Source organism: Lissotriton helveticus, chromosome 6 (assembly GCF_964261635.1).
Source record: "Lissotriton helveticus chromosome 6, aLisHel1.1, whole genome shotgun sequence".
In the NCBI taxonomy this organism is placed as follows: domain Eukaryota; kingdom Metazoa; phylum Chordata; class Amphibia; order Caudata; family Salamandridae; genus Lissotriton; species Lissotriton helveticus.
In genome coordinates, this window is record NC_136067.1 from 2,089,212,653 (window position 1) to 2,089,228,507 (window position 15,855).

The 15,855-nt window shown below is 43.5% G+C and overlaps 1 long non-coding RNA gene across 1 annotated transcript in view; it reads right to left on the bottom strand.

Moving 5' to 3' along the window:
* Positions 1 to 3,277: 3,277 nt before the first annotated feature.
* LOC144764026 (uncharacterized) overlaps positions 3,278 to 15,855 on the bottom strand; it is a 29,718-nt gene continuing 17,140 nt past the window's right edge. The window contains exon 2 of the long non-coding RNA XR_013596299.1: positions 3,278 to 4,226. This is a non-coding gene — a long non-coding RNA (uncharacterized LOC144764026). The remainder of the gene's footprint in view (positions 4,227 to 15,855) is intronic.

Genomic DNA, 15,855 nt, shown 5'->3' on the forward strand with positions numbered 1-15,855 from the left:
ACCCAAGTCAATTGGAAGACAGTTAGGGCAGTCTTTTCCTCGGTGTCCCCCTGACTTAGCAACTTCTCATATCAGCCCAATATATGGAACATGCATTTTAGTAACATCTATTTATCCAATTTCAGCTGTGAGGTAGATGTGCTGCTTGATGTACCCTTGCCATTGGGCATTATCTTTACTAATAAAGAGGTTTTAAATCTATTCAAAATAGCCATGTCAAAACACCCCTGGACCAGATGGGGTCCCTATGGACCTATCAGACAAATATGGAATTTTGGCCACCATTACATGCCAATGTCTTTACTCTGTGTCTAAGGCAGGCATTCCTGATCTTGGCACAAATTAGTTATTGTTCCAGTTTTCAAGAAGGGCAGCTTGGTGGACCCTGCATGCTATCAACCCATCTCCCTCCTTGATTCAGTCACAAAAATAATTGGGCGCATAGTACTGGATCGCTTTTTAGAGTGGACATCATGAAATGACATCAGTTCCCCAGTGCCATATGGGTTCAGGACAGGACTTAGAACTACTGTGCACTCCCTTAATCTTCAGCTGCTAGTAGCTAAATATAAGGATGCCATGGGTGCTTCCCTTCAACTGGCCTTCTTGGATATATCCAGCGCCTTTTTAGTTTGTTAACCGGTCAAAACTGTGGGTCATTTTAACATCTTCATGCCTGGAGGCAGATCTTGTTGCATTTTTACGATATCTCTATTGGGACTTGAAATCGTCAGTTAGATATGGTAACAATGGTGAGTGCACACAAACCTTCTCAGGTCATTGTGGGGTCAGGCAGGGGTGTTTGCTTGCCCGAATCCTATACCTGCTCTACATTAATGAGTTTGAATCTGTTGTAGTAAATGTGAGGACTCATGAGAAGTAGTAAGAAGTAAGCCCATGGTGGCTCTCCTTTACGCGGATGACACTGTGCTACTGGCCAGGACTGCAAATGGCTTGAAGCAGCTTATTAAGTTCCTTGTTGTTTTTTTGGGGAAGCTAGGTCTGCAGACTAATCTGTCAAAGACACACATAATGATATGTGGACCAAAAAACACCAAAACGCGCCCCATTTGTGTTTGTTGGAAATCCATCGCTAGAGTGAGCCAGTTCCCTTATTTGGGGTGATGGTCGTTAAGGTTGCTCATGGCCCCCGTGTGTTTTGAGTAGAGTAAGCCGTATTCTTGTGCGGTTGGGACTGTCTTCTCTCTAGTTACTACCCTGGGGGGCAAACCTATTTTAGACATTTTCGGGTAGAAGTGTCTTCCTTCCCTGATATATGGTTCAGGGATATGAGGACACAGGGACATCATAAGGGCACAAGTGGAAGAGAACAGAGTCTGTTGACGGCACGTGGGGGTTCCGCCGTCTACCTCCCATTTTATAGTCCATCAGGAGTTTGAACTAGAATATGTCAAGGATCATATACACCTCGCTCCCTTATTACTATGGTGCTCCCTTTTGGCTAGATTAAGAGGCTGACGTTAGCCATCTTTTTATCTCTGACTGCCTCTCCTGTCACCATGGTCCTAGCATCCCTGGAGCTCAGATGTATTAGAGGGACCACCTTTCCCTAGGCTTCCCCATGTCTTTGACAACCCTAGAAGCATCACCAAGAAGGATAAAGGGTGGATAGAGGATTGCTTCCTCTCCCATAGAAAGGCCTGTGTAGAGAGGGAGGAAGTAGTGAAACCATCTGTCAGAGATTTCTGCCATGTCCCAACAGGGGACGCTGTTGCTCCCTTCCTTCTTGTAAACAATTCCTTGGAAAGGGTGATATTAACGCTCTTTTGAACCTGCTCTATCAGATGATTTCTGTGCTTCCCTCAGGGACAATTTAACATAACATAACATGTGTATTTGTAAAGCGCACGTTCACCCAGAGGTCGCTTGGAGCTGAATAGCAGATGTTCATTGTTACCCAACTCAATGGTACTCATTTTATCGACCTCAGATGGATGAAAGGCTGAGTGGACCCGCCGGGATTTGAACCTGTGACCATGAGGTCGAGCACAGGCCCCTGCAATGGATTTGCATCTGCTGACATTTTACAACGCCCTCGTGATGAGACCTCACCGTAGTCGCTGTTGCACCTAGTATTGTTTTGTACGTTTTATGGCCCCTTGTTCAAAAGGTGATTCCACTATTATGAAATCCAAATACTTGACATATACACTTGGTACTTGATGTATTTACTGTTTTTAGGGTCTTAGCATTTTTACATTGATATCACTTTATTTAATTGCCACAATTGTATATTGTGCCCTTTGATGTCTTTTTTATGATCCATTGCTATGTGATCGAATGAAGAGATAGTGAATTGTGTTACCTGGTTAGTTTTGACATATCAGCCTTGGAAAGCAGACACTCATTGTTATCCATCGCCCTATGTATATCTCTTGGCTCCTCGGAGGCTTTTTCAACCCTCAGGCGGAATACTCCCCAGATCCAAAACTGAGGTTTAGTAGACTGTTTGTGATTTATTTAACCAACCAGAACAGTCAACTTGGTTTCTTTTTCAAGCTGTCTGACTACTGAGGGCCTGATTCAGATTTCAGTGGATGTCAAATCTAAATGCCATAAGGTATTATGGGATTCATATTTCGGCGGACGGCATGTCCGTCACCTATGTGATGGAGTGTCCCATCTGCCAAGATCCAAATCAGTCCCTTTGATTCTTTTTTACTTTTTCCCGCCCTATTTTTGTCATTTCTAATATCCAACTGAGGTTTTAAATGAATCTTTTTACAACGTTTTGTCTGGTATTGCATTTTTATTGAGATACTTTTTAGTGTTGTAAATATACTTTCATGGTGTGAACTCAGCAAAATAAGGCAGGTGTTGATGACATGCAAAACAGATACTAATACTTGCATACTGTTTGCTGTATCCAGCTTTTTGCAGAAGGCATGATGTATAAGCTTACAATTAATCAAGTCCTGGTGTTAGATTGAATGCAAAGGGTGTAGATATTTTTATGGAGTTTATTTTTAATGTCGTGAAAGATATGATTTCTGTGATTCTGAAGTATTTTGTTTAGCATTTATGAAGAAGAAGATTTTGTTTAGCTGAAGTATATTATCAAGATTTTATACTTTTAAATTGTGGCATACATTTTGTATTTACTTACATTGATGGGCCAATGAACCAGAACAAACAACAAAGTAAAAGTTTTTGGCTCCCACAGGGTTTGTCCATTAAAACCTCACTGTTTACTTTAGTGCAATGTACAGTAATACAATCTATGTGTAGTGCAAATAAGAATGACACCCCACTGTGGTAAAGCATTAAGATTTTATTGCGTATTTGAAGTTTCAACATTGGTTTAATCAATGACAGATCTACAAGCAAGGCATTCTACCTTTTCTCTGAAACAGTAACACAGTGTACAAGACAAGGATACAGATGGAAGACAGACAGAAGGCAAAGTAACACAACACCTGGATCTAAACCCACCCATAGCCCCTGCCCTCATCCAAGGGACAGTATCAAGGGGAACTCTGCCCTCATCCAAGGGACAGTGTCAAGGGGAGCTCTGCCCTCATCCAAGGGACAGTGTCAGGGGAATCCTCTGCCCTCATCCAAGGGACAGTGTCAATGGGAGCTCTGCCCTCATCCAAGGGACAGTGTCAAGGGGAGTTCTGCCCTCATCCAAGGGACAGTGTCAGGGGGATCCTCTGCCCTCATCCAAGGGACAGTGTCAGGGGGAGCTCTGTCCTCATCCAAGGGACAGTGTCAAGGGGGTCAGCTGGTATTGTCAAAAGTAATTCAAGCTTTGTGTCTAGCTCAATAAATACTCTTATCAGACACTCATGATTTGCATTGGTCTCTGTATGATCCCTAAAGAGCCCCCACCGCTGAGCAAGCTAGAAGGTATTGTCAGAGCTGGGCTGTGCAAATCTATCTTCAGAAGACCAGGGGTAGATCTTATCCAGACACAAGTGTCTGTCTGCCACAAGTAATCTGCAATGTACAGAGAGTTACTGAATGCTTTGGGCTCACACAGGGCTGTCTAATATTCTGTCTAAAGGGGTATGATCAGAAAGACGCAGAGGTGTCAGCGAAGCACATCCTTCCCTCATCGAAGGGTCCTTCTTGCAGTGGACTCTGGAAAGGATTCTTGATGCCGGTCACAGAAGAGCGAGATCTGTCCGGCGCCTCCAGTGACAAGCGCAGGCGTAGCAGGAGCTTGTCATTGAGAGGGGATGGTGGAGGAGCAGATTAACCACCTAAGGAGCAAATGAAGAATAAAATCAATACAATTATGAAGCTGTAAAGATATAGGCAAGCTAACAACCCTACATTATAACAACTATCCTCATCTACCTACTGTTCGCTCCTACAATGTATATGCACTAGAGTTGATAAAAACCAATGCTTGAAGGAGTAAAACATAACTTCAGAAAACTGTAGAGGGGATTGATCAAGCGCCCTTTTATACTGAATGCACCGCTGGTGTAAATCATTCCCATGTAGAGTCAGCAGTAAGAGAGGCCTTTGGAAGGCACACACCTGTCTCATTAACATGTCCCAGATCCAAGTGAGTGTTGGTCTTGAGTAAAGAAGAGTCTGAAGGGCCTCAGTACCCACCCAGGCATCCTGTCCATGCCCAAGAATAGGAGGGAGTGCACCTGGAGAGGGATGGATCAGGGGGCAGCAAACCTGCTGAGATCCTCTCTATTCCCACTGGCTGGAAGCAGGTTTACAGATTCTGCACTCTCTCTTCAAATGCATATATGCTTGTTGGTAAAAACCATGGCAGATGTACATCACCCCTCCCTCATCCTCATCTCCCTCACTCACAAGAGCCATGATGAGGAAGGCAGTACTTGTGTGATGGAGGTAACCGATATTTATTTATTTATTCATTTCACAATTTTATATAGTGCAACTCTAATCAAAATAGGTGTCAGTGCACTTTACATAAGGATCAACGGCTGTGCATCTGGATCTCAGACATAATGGTGAAAGGAATCTCATTACAATAACGTACAAGGGAAAAATATCTTAAGACTGATCCTAAATTCAGCATCAGTGAAATTGCAAAAACACCCAGGCTGAAAGGGCGTTAAGTTGGAGAGTAAGAGATGGGAGCAAAATCAGTTGAGGGGGACTAGGAAAGGAGAAAGGGAAAGTGTCAGTGAGCGGGCGTTGCAGGTCAAGATAGAGTTTAAACAGGTAGGTTTTTAGTTTTTGATGGAATTTGAATATTCCGAAGACATCAGAGGCCTTTCGGAGCAGAAAACAGGAGCTGCACCAAAGAAGGAGTGGATAAGAGTTAGTTAAATTTTCTTCCTTTCCTTATAATTTACCATAGGGAGAATCCTCAGCTCGGGTTATTGATTGGTTGTCTGAGTACCTGTATGGGTGCCTGAGTGTCTGTGTGGGTGAGTGGGGTGTGTATGACTCCCTGCATGGATGTGTGAGTGGGTGATTCACTGAGTGTATGGGTTTAAGAGTGCAACTGTGAGGGGCTATATGGGTAGGTGAGTGTGTGTATGGCTGTGTTGGTGAGTGAATAGATGTCTCAGTGGTACATATGTGAGAAACTACATATGTGAAAGGCTACTATATGTGAGAGTGAGTGATTGTGAGAGTGGCTGTATGGATGAGTGTGTGCTTGTGTCGGTGATTGTATGAGAGAGTAAGGGCCATAAGTATCAAAAACGCATTTTGCGATTCTCAAATTGTGATTTTTAGGGAATGGCAAATAGAGAATCACAAAATGCAATGTATGTAGAATTTGATAAAAATTTAGCGAATCCTACATATTCCTTATTTGAGAATCACAAATTGAGATTCGCAAATAAGGAATTCCTTCCCATTCATTCATGTGGGCTAGGAGCTCCATAGGAATGAATGGGAAGACATTCTCAATTAGAGAATCGCAAATTGAGAATGCAATTCCAAGGGTGCCAGGGTGTCAAAAGGACACCCTGCTGCACCCCTGGAATATGTATGTGTAGCAATTCGAAAATAAAAGTGCTTTTTTCAAAAAATTCGCAAATTACCACCAACTGTCAGTTGGTGGTAATTTGCGATTACTTATTCCAAATTCTCACAACTTAGTTGCTTTCTACATCACATATACAGAATCGCAATTTGTGATTCCTCAAATGTAATTGCAAAATAGAGAATCGCAAATTTTGTGATTCTTTAATTTGCTATGTCCTTTTGGGATGATACATCCCAAAGGCCTTTTCCCGTCCGCAAACGGGCCTATTCTGAGAATCGGCCCATTTGTGAATGGGAAAAGGGCTTGATACAATAGCCCCTAAGTATGTGTTGGTATCTGTATAAATAAGTGAGGTGGTGTTTGTATAACTGTATAGGTGAGTAAATGGGAGTGTGATTGATTGTTTGCATGACTTCCTAGGTGTGTGAGTAATTCAATGGGTGAGTGACGGTGTGTGAGTGTCTGTATGGGTGTATGAGTGCATATGATAGTCACACACTTTTGGCATGCCCTAGGTACCACCATTTGAGATCTAGGCGGATAGCTTCTATCTGCAAACAGCTAGGTACCCGCTGTCACAGTGATGCGTCGCATGTCTTAAAACCTGACTCCAGCCTGCTAATTCTCTGTGCAGTTGCAAAATTTCTAGGTAAAATGTGGATTAGTAGATGACACAAATTGACCATGTAACTGACGTAACCCTTTTGTATTTTAATATTTCTTAAATTATTTTATATAAGTAGCTATCTAATAATTAAATTTTTTTCAAAAACATGGAATTGTAATGCAGGACGGGTTATGCCGTTAACTCTTACGGCATAGACTTTTGCTGCTACACTTCCTGGTCTTGATTATATTTGTTTTTATCGCTCTTATTATTGTCTTAGATAGTTTGAACCAAACCAGATTTTGGATCTTTGTAATCCATCTTCAGATCCTTTTGCACTTTAGGCACCGGCACTTTTAAGGTCCGTGTTCGTCAATTGGGGGTCAGGCAGACTTTACTAACTCTAGGCTCCTGCTTTTGTATGATGGTTATTAATTCATTATATCGAACGCACATGCGCTTTTTTGAACCCTTTCTCTCCCTCAGAGCTTTAGGAAGTCTGGACTCCAAGAAGGAAAATCCACGTTATTACGGACTGTTTTTTTTTTTAAAATTGATTGTTTACTATGCCTGTACTGTCAGTCAGTCAAATAACTTTATTCGATTATTTAAAATCATAAAAGTACAGTACACGATACATAATATAATAAAATCATATGATCAATAAGACGTATGGGCGATGTTAAAAGAAGAAATAATACAACAGGATCAATTATAAAATACATCAAAGCTTAAAAACTCTTTTAAGAGAAATTTCATAGAACAATAAAACACGAATTTTCATGTAATGTTTAGCATTGGATACCTTTTTTTCCTAAGACGAACCGCTGCAACTAGAAAACTGGCAATATTAAAAATATCCCATGTCTCATTTAGCAGTTGAAGATAAAGTAATGCCGGTCTAACCTGTAAAAAGGCCTTTCCCCTCAATAGAGGAACTAGAAATCTCCTGCGAATTTCATTGTAATAGTCACGAAACATTATAAAGTGCAGTGTATCCTGTGATGAGAAATTATCACAGGGACATGGACCTATGTCCTCTGGTTTACACCAGCCCTGCAGATTACCCAGCGAGAAGTGAATTAGATTGAAGCGAAACCTGATTAAAAGCCAGTGATGGAAAGGCTTAGTAACTAATCTCAAGTATGGCTCAATTAGTGGGGTAGTTTTTAACAAGAAATGAGCCCTTACGGAGTGTTTCTTTAACTCCTGCTCTTCACGCTCCCTCATCAATAAGTTCAAAAGTTGGGTTTCAACCCATTTCACTTCCTCTTTTTTAATCCCATCCAGAGCGTTAAAGAGTACTGGGTGCCCCAATTTAAAGAACACCAGCTTAACATAGTGCAACCACTGAATACTTTTGGCTTTATCCAGAGTAACACAGTCCCGAATGATTTGATGATTCAGTGTTAGAACTGGATTAAGTCAGGTCTTAAGCCAGCAAACCACTGGGGCCAACCTCAACTAATCTGACACGTATCCAAGCCCCAGTTCCTGGCGAATTGCAAAGGTTGAGGTTGATTGAGCTACTGACAAAAGGATACGTAAAAATCTATTTTCAACTGTCTGCACCCCTTCCACATGTTTATAGCCCCAGATGGCGGTGCCATTCATAGCAATAGCCAGGCATTTAGATCTATAAATGTTAAGCATGGCTTCCAGGGGCCTAGTCCCCAGGCGCTGTGCAAACCCCTGTACAGCTGCCGTTGATCTAACCATTGCACTTTTTTGGGCTTTTTGTTGGGGGACCCAGGTACATCTGTCATCAAATAAAACCCCCAGATAAGTAAGAAAAGGACCACCTGAACACCTCTAGTCCATTACTGTAGAAGGATTTCACTTTTTTATTTCTTTGACCCATTGACGTGACATGAGATTTTGTTATGTTCACTACTAAATCCAGGGACTTCATATAGGCCCCAAAGGCATCCAGTAGCCTCTGGGGGCAAATAGCTGTACGGGCTAATAACACAGCGTCGTCCACGTATCGGAGAACCGTAATACTCCTTTCTCCTACTCGCGGAATATCCAAGCTTGCCTGATATAAGGTCTTATCTAATTTATTAATATAGAGGGTAAAAAGTAGTGGTGCCAATATACACCCCTGACGGACGCCTCTACCCAATTTAAAGTGCCTTGTGCATTTACCTTCCTGGGTGACCCTAACTGTTGCTGAGAGATCCCGGTGTAAATCTGCCAAAAAGTAGACAAGGAGTCAATGCCGATATCAAGCAAAATAGACCACAGCTTTGATCTGTTAACCAGATCAAACGCCGAAGAAAGGTCCACCAAGGCCATCTGCAAGGTACCCTCTTTAGCTATGGTATATTTGCCTTTTATTAGATGTAGGTTAAGGCACTGGTCCATAGTGCTTCTTCCTTGTCTATAGCCATATTGTAGGTTGGATAACACCTCGTTATCATTCACCCAGCTAGAATCACTTTGCCTAAGATTTTAACAGCAGAATTAATTAAAGATATTGGTCTATAACACCGTGGATCCCCTCTCCGGCCCTTTTTAAAAACTGGTATGATCGTAGATAAAGACCATGAGGCAGGAAACCCCTGTGCACTTGAAACATTAAAAACATTAGTTAATCTCTTGGCCCAAGATTTTGGGTTACTTTTATACAAATCAGCAGGGACGGAATCAGGGCTAGGTGCTTTATTACTAGACATCTGTATTATCACCCTTTCTACATCCTCCTCCTTAAAACAACAGACGGGCCCGCCCATAGCCCGGGCTTCGCCCGGCGCGCGCCCGCGAAGCGGGTGCCGCGAGTTGTTTTAAACGCCCCCTGGGCACACAGCAGCAGCGTCGGCACCTCCTGGCGGAAGTCAGGGCCTTCTGGGGGATGGAGTCCCCTTTCAGTGGCAGTGGTAGAGTGCAATTTGCGGCGATTTACAGAGTTCCTTCCACATATTAGTAGGTCACTTGGGCATGTTCCAGAACTCACTTGTGCTGGTAGCCGTCACGGAATGAAGAAGTATCCAATGCGTGGGTTGTGATCTACGAATCTGGAAGGTTTTGAACACGTGTGCTAGCTGTTGCTGCTGGGGGAATTCTAATGCTGCTGGGGTATTGTATGAATGTGATACTTTTATAGTCTCAACGGCTGAAATAAAGTTATTGACTGTTGGAAAAAGAGGCAGCATCTGTGAGGCCTGCACAAATAACATGACTACATTTGTCCTTCACTGGGAACCAAAAACCTAATTGTAGCACCTGACTCTCAGAGAGTAGCGTTGCAGAGCATATCTGAGGCTTACTCAAGGGAGGTGGGGTGGGCTAGTAATCGCCATTTGCAGGTGCGCAGAAATAACTTTCAATAATTGATTGTCCAGTCTGTACTCTGCTTTATTAAAGTAAGAGTACATTTATTAAACACACACTACTCAATACTATGCACCAATTTACAAATATACATAAGCTGTTGGAATTACTTTGTGACGGGAAACATCCTTTACAACGCAACTTTTACAACGCACTACCATTACGACGCAACTAGTACAATGCAAGTCATTACAACGAAATGCGCTGGAGGGCGCTCTAGGATAGGGAATAGTTTAATTACTATCCAACACCTTCCCTACTATCCACGGGGACTGGAGTTGGAATAGTAAATTAAACTATTCACTATCCAGCGCCCCCAACGCAAGTCGTTATAACGACTTGCGTTGTAAAAGTTGCGTCGTAATGGCATGCGTTGTAAAAGCATGCGTTGTAATGTCATACATCCCTTTGTGACATTGCATAACATCTCTACCTCTCCCACAGGGGGGGTGGGGTCTAGTACCACCACTCCCATGTATGCACATCATCTTGCCCCAATGCAATAGTTGGAAATAACCTGGAGCGAGGGCCCTGCACACTGGCACCATCCCAGTGGCGACCCACCCCAATATCTCAACAAGCATTTAAAATAGGTAACCCTGCCTTGGTGACACACAACCCTGACTGAGCATTTCCTACTGACCATGAAGTATGCACCTCTACATCTTAAGGGCTAGCCATCTGGGTTCTTCACCTAAGCGCAGCAGCAAGAATACATGTTTTAACATCACTTTAGAATGAGGGTACCCATCACATTTGTGTATCATTAGACTGCATTAGGTTCTTCGCCTAAGCGCAGCAGCAAGAATACATGTTTAAGCATCACTTTAGAATGAGGGTACTCATCACATTTGTGTATCATTAGACTGCATTGCAATTCCAGCCCCTAAAGGCATCACTGATGAAATCACAGGATTACGCATATACAGCCAGACACCCTAGCAGGAATGTCTGGCAACATAACCCCACTTTGCTTATGACATCACCTTTATCATGTACTTCAGATTAGACACATGAACTTCAGTCCCTCCAAAAGAAATAACGTTAGTAAAAACATTTCTGTTGCAATTACACCTCTTCACCTCTAGGGGATGCCCTTCTGCTGACATCCCCAACTCAGATCTTCACTCCTTAATGTACTTCTCAATACACCCTTAACTATAACGGACAGATTTATCTGGTTTTGTACGAGTGAAAGTCCAACTCACTATAACATCCCTGAAGCCTGTGTTTTTTTCAGTGAATTTCTAAGTTTTTTTAAATGCTAATTTCTAACTATAATGTCCCTGAAACCTATAGTTTTTCAGTGAATTTGAAAGGCTTTTTAACTGCTATTTCCTAACTATACTTTTCCTGAAACCACTGTTTTTTCAGTGAATTTCTAAGTTTTTTTAAATGCTAATTTCTAAATATGCCTACATAGGTAGGACATGTGCAGAAAGAGGAAGAAAGGCGCAAAAAGAAGCAATAGAAGTGCAGAAAAAGACAACATAAGTCCAGAAAGAGGAAGAAAGGTGCAAAAGGAAGCAAGAGAAGTGCAGAAAGAAGCAACAGAGGTGCAGAAAGAAGCCTACTTTGACTGTACCCTTCCACAGACTCATAGAAAGTAGCCTAATCACTAATCCTTCTCCCAAGATGTCTTAAACCTCACTTTTCTCTTGAAGGTTTACTATTCCTCGACTGTTCAGAATTTGTTGGCCAACCAAATGTAAAACAGCAATCCTAACCATATCACTTTTGCAAGTCTGACCAAGTTTGTGAAAGTATGCATATGTGTGTCTCTGCTTTTACCTGGTGACGTGTTACATAAAATTAAACATACAAAAACTTGAATATCCGTATTTCAAACAGCCTACTCTGTAAATTTGTGTACAAGAAGTTGCATGTATTTCTTTCTCCTCCTAATACAAGGCACATGCATATTCAAAGGTACATTTGAGGGGCTCTACACACCTACATAAAACGTGTCTGTCAGTGCAACCGAATGACAGAGCAAAACTAACAAGATTTGACCATCTATAAGAGAAGCTACCCCCATTTTAAGCTACCATCTTCAGATCCATAACACATGAGAATACATGTACAAGTAGACATATACCTCAGTCACGAGAGCACGCATACCTTTAAACTTAACAGCTTGCACTTCCCATTTCAATATAGAAACAGGCAAGAGAAGTACAAAAGGAAGGAAGAGAAGTGCAGAAAAAAATAAGAGTGATGCAGAAAGAGTAATAAATGTGCAGAAAGAGGCAACAAACGTGCAGAAAGAGGCAAAAGAAGTGTAGAAAGAGACAAGAGAAGAGTAGAAAGAGGCAAGAGAGGTGCAAAAACAGGCAAGAGAGGTGCAGAAAGAGGGAATAGGGGTACCGAAAGAGGCAAAAGAAGTGCTGAAAGAAGTAACAGAGGTACAGAAAGAGGCAAGAGAAATACTGAAAGAAGGAACATAAATGCAGAAAGAGGGAAGAGAAGTGCAGAAAGAAGCAACAGAGGTGCAGAAAGAGGCAAGAGAAGTGTAGAAAGAGGCAACGAGGTACAGAAAGAGACAAGAGAGGTGTACAAAGAGACAAGAGAGGTGCACAAAGAGGGAAGACAAGTGCAGAAAGATGCAATAGGGGTGCAGAAAGAAGCATGAGAGGAGCATAAAGAAGCAAGAGCAGTGCAGAAATAGGCATGAGAAGTGCAGAAAGAGGCAAGAGAGTCACAGAAAAAGGCAAGACAGGTGCAGAAAGAGGCAAGAGAACTGAAGAAAGAACCAACAGAGGTGCAGACTGAGACAAGAGGGGTGCTGAAAGAGGCAAGAGAAGTGCAGAAAGAAGTAACAGAGGTGCAGAAAGAGAGGGAAGGAGGGTGGAGAAAGAGGCAAGAGAAGTGCAAAAACAAGCAACAGAGATGCAGAAAGTGGTAAGGAGTGGAGAAAGAGGCAGGAGAGGAGTAGAAGCAAGCAAGATGAGTGCAGAAAGAAGCCACAGAGATGCAGAAAGGGGGAACAGGGGTGGAGAAAGTTGTAAGAGGGTTGCAGAAAAAAGCAAGAGAGGTGAAGAAAGAAGCATGAAAAGTGCAGAAAGAGGCAAGAGAATAGCAGACAGCTGCAAGAGATGCGTAGAAAAATCCAAGAGAGGTACAGAAAGAGGCAAGAGAACTACAAAATGAACCAACATTAGTGCTGACAGGCAAGGGGATGCAGGAAGAGGAAAGAGGGGCGGAGAAAGAGGAAAGGGGCTGTAGAAAGAAGCAAGAGAGCTGTAGAAAGAAACAAAAGAAATGCAGAAAGAAGGAACAGAGGTGCAGAAAGAGAAGAGGGTTGAAGAAAGAGGTAAGGGGTGCAGAATGAAGGAAGTGAGCTGCAGAAAGAAACCAACAAAGTGCACAAAAAAGGAACAGAGGAGCAGAAAGAGACAAGAGGGGTGCAGAAAGAGACAAAGGGGGTGTAGAAAGAAGAATATGGTGCAGACAGAAAACAAAAGAACTGCAGAAAGAAGGAACAGAGGTGCAGAATGAGGCAAGAGGTGTGTAGAAAAGGGCAAGGGGTGCAGAAAGAGGCAAGTGAGGTACAGAAAGAAAAAACAGGTGGAGAAAGAGGCAAGAGTAGTGCAGAAACAAGCAACAGAGATGCAGAAAGTGGTAAGGGGTGGAGAAAGAGGCAAGAGAGGTAAAGAAGCAAGAGGATTGCACAAAGAAGCAAAAGAGATACACAATGTGGGAACAGGGGTGGAGAAAGTGGCATGAGGGGTGCAGAAAGAAGCAAGAGAGGTGAAGAAAGAAGCAAGAGAAGTACAGAAAGAGGCAGGAGAAGAGCAGAAAGCTGCAAGAGATACAAAGAAAAATGCAAGAGAGGCGAAGAAATAGGCAAGAGAACTATAGAAAGAACCAATATTGGTGCAGACAGAGGCAAGAGGGGTGCATGAAGAGGGAAGAGGGGTGGAGAAAGTGGCAATGGGGTGTAGAGAGAAGCAAGAGAGCTGCAGAAAGAAACAAAGTGCATACAAAAGGAACAGAGGAGCAGAAAGAGGCAAGAGGAGTGCAGAAACAGACAGAAGGGGTGCAGAAATAGGGAAGATGGGTGCAGAAGCAGGCAAGGCGGTACAGAAAGAAGTAAGAGGTACAGAAATAAATAAAAGAAGTGCAGAATGAAGGAACAGGTGCAGAAAGAGACAAGAGGGGTGCAAAAAGAGGGAAGAAGGCTGCAGGAAGATGAAAGAGGGGTGCAGAAAGAAGCATGAGAGGTGCAGAAAAAAAAGTAGAAGTGCAGAAAGTGGCAAGAGGGGTGCAGAAAGAGGGAAGGGGGTGTGAAAGAGGCACAAGGGGTGCTGAAAGAAACAGCAGTGAACTTGCCTGGATCTGCCCGTGATACTGAGGCCGTGTGGGGAGCGTCAGCGGGACTCCAACTCCCAGGAGCCCCGCAATCAGCAGCACCTGTGCCCCCTTTGCCTGCCGCACACAGACTATATTTTGCGTACGCCTCACGCCACGCGGGACGCGAGCGGGCGCGCGCCGGGCGAAGCCCGGGCTAAGGGTGGGCCCGTTTGAGCCCGTTCGAGACTGTGAGAGGCTGGGCTGGGCCCTCTCCCTTAGTTCTTCAATTGAAACAGCCACCGTGGTTTGCCAGTAAGTGATTATTTGTTATATTTAATGATCGCTTTGTGACTTACATTTAATTGTGGAAAGCGAGGGCAACACGTGAGGGACGGACAAGGATAAATGCTGTAGTGGGCTATGTGGCAGGAACCTTAGAACAGTTTATTACAAGGGCATCATCCGTCTTAGCCCACGAGATAGCGATTACTGAACATAGACTTTCGGTGGACCCTATATTCTCAAAGAGGTCGTCACTGGGGGGAATAATGAATGCTGGCTCACCACTGACTGCCCCACAGACCCACCCGCTCCCTGCCCCGCAGCTGTTGAGCCCAGGTTTGCACCGGGATGACACTTTGAGTACTACTATGGAGCGAGAGGTTTCAGGCCCTTCGCTGGTCCGGGGTGAAGCACTGGAAAATCCTCCAAATAACACTGTATTATGTCCTGCCCTGGTTCATAACCAACCCGCCAACCCTAAGCATTATGCACAGGGGGCAATCTCCAAAAGCAAGAGAGGAGGAGCCCAGCAGAAGGGGAAGAATTCCAAGGCATCTAAGTGGAGTAAAGTGGATGAAAGCTCAAATGTGGACCCCAAAATGGAGGCTCCACCTTCAACGCTCTTAGTGGTAAATGATCAGAACCCAGAAGAGAGGACTACTGGACTCCCAAAAATTGATGATCAATACTGGTTAAAAATAGGCGCCCTGATAGAAACATCTTTGGAACCTATACTAACGAGACTCTAGATAATTGAGAATAAGCTTACGGAGCTTGAGTCCTCACTAAGTAATGTTGCTGATGATATTAAGAACAATCTAGTGGGTGATGTACAGGGTACAGATGCCTTGAGGGAGGGAGGAGGAAGGGTGGTCGCGGGCCGACCGGGCACTAATTTAGTTGTAACTGCCGGTATGGGTCCCCGACCACTGCCTACTAACGTTAAGAGGCCAGAAACAATTAACAAAGGAAAACCAACGGTTGCAGAGTCACTGGGTGGGGGACTGAGGAAAGCTAAAGAGGTAGAAAATGCCCATCAAAACCTAGACCTCCCCCCTGAGTGTACCCCCTATGTTACCGTTTTGACTGGTGTCCCAGAACTTAGGAAAGGGCACTCTGAAACGCACGACCGGTTAAAAAATAAGACAATACACTGGTTAAACATCAACAGTCCGCTCACCTCTCAGGCGCAGTTTAGAATTTTATTTGTAAGAAGGGTGACCTGGGTAGGAACGAAGCAGAAAAACATACCAGGAGATTGTATTGTCATCAATTTCAATTCTGTCGCATGTCTGTGGGGGTGCATTGGTAAATCCGCAAACTCTCATACAGGCAAGGGACCTGAGTTACTTTTATACGCCAACGGACACTTCGCTGAATCGAGGGA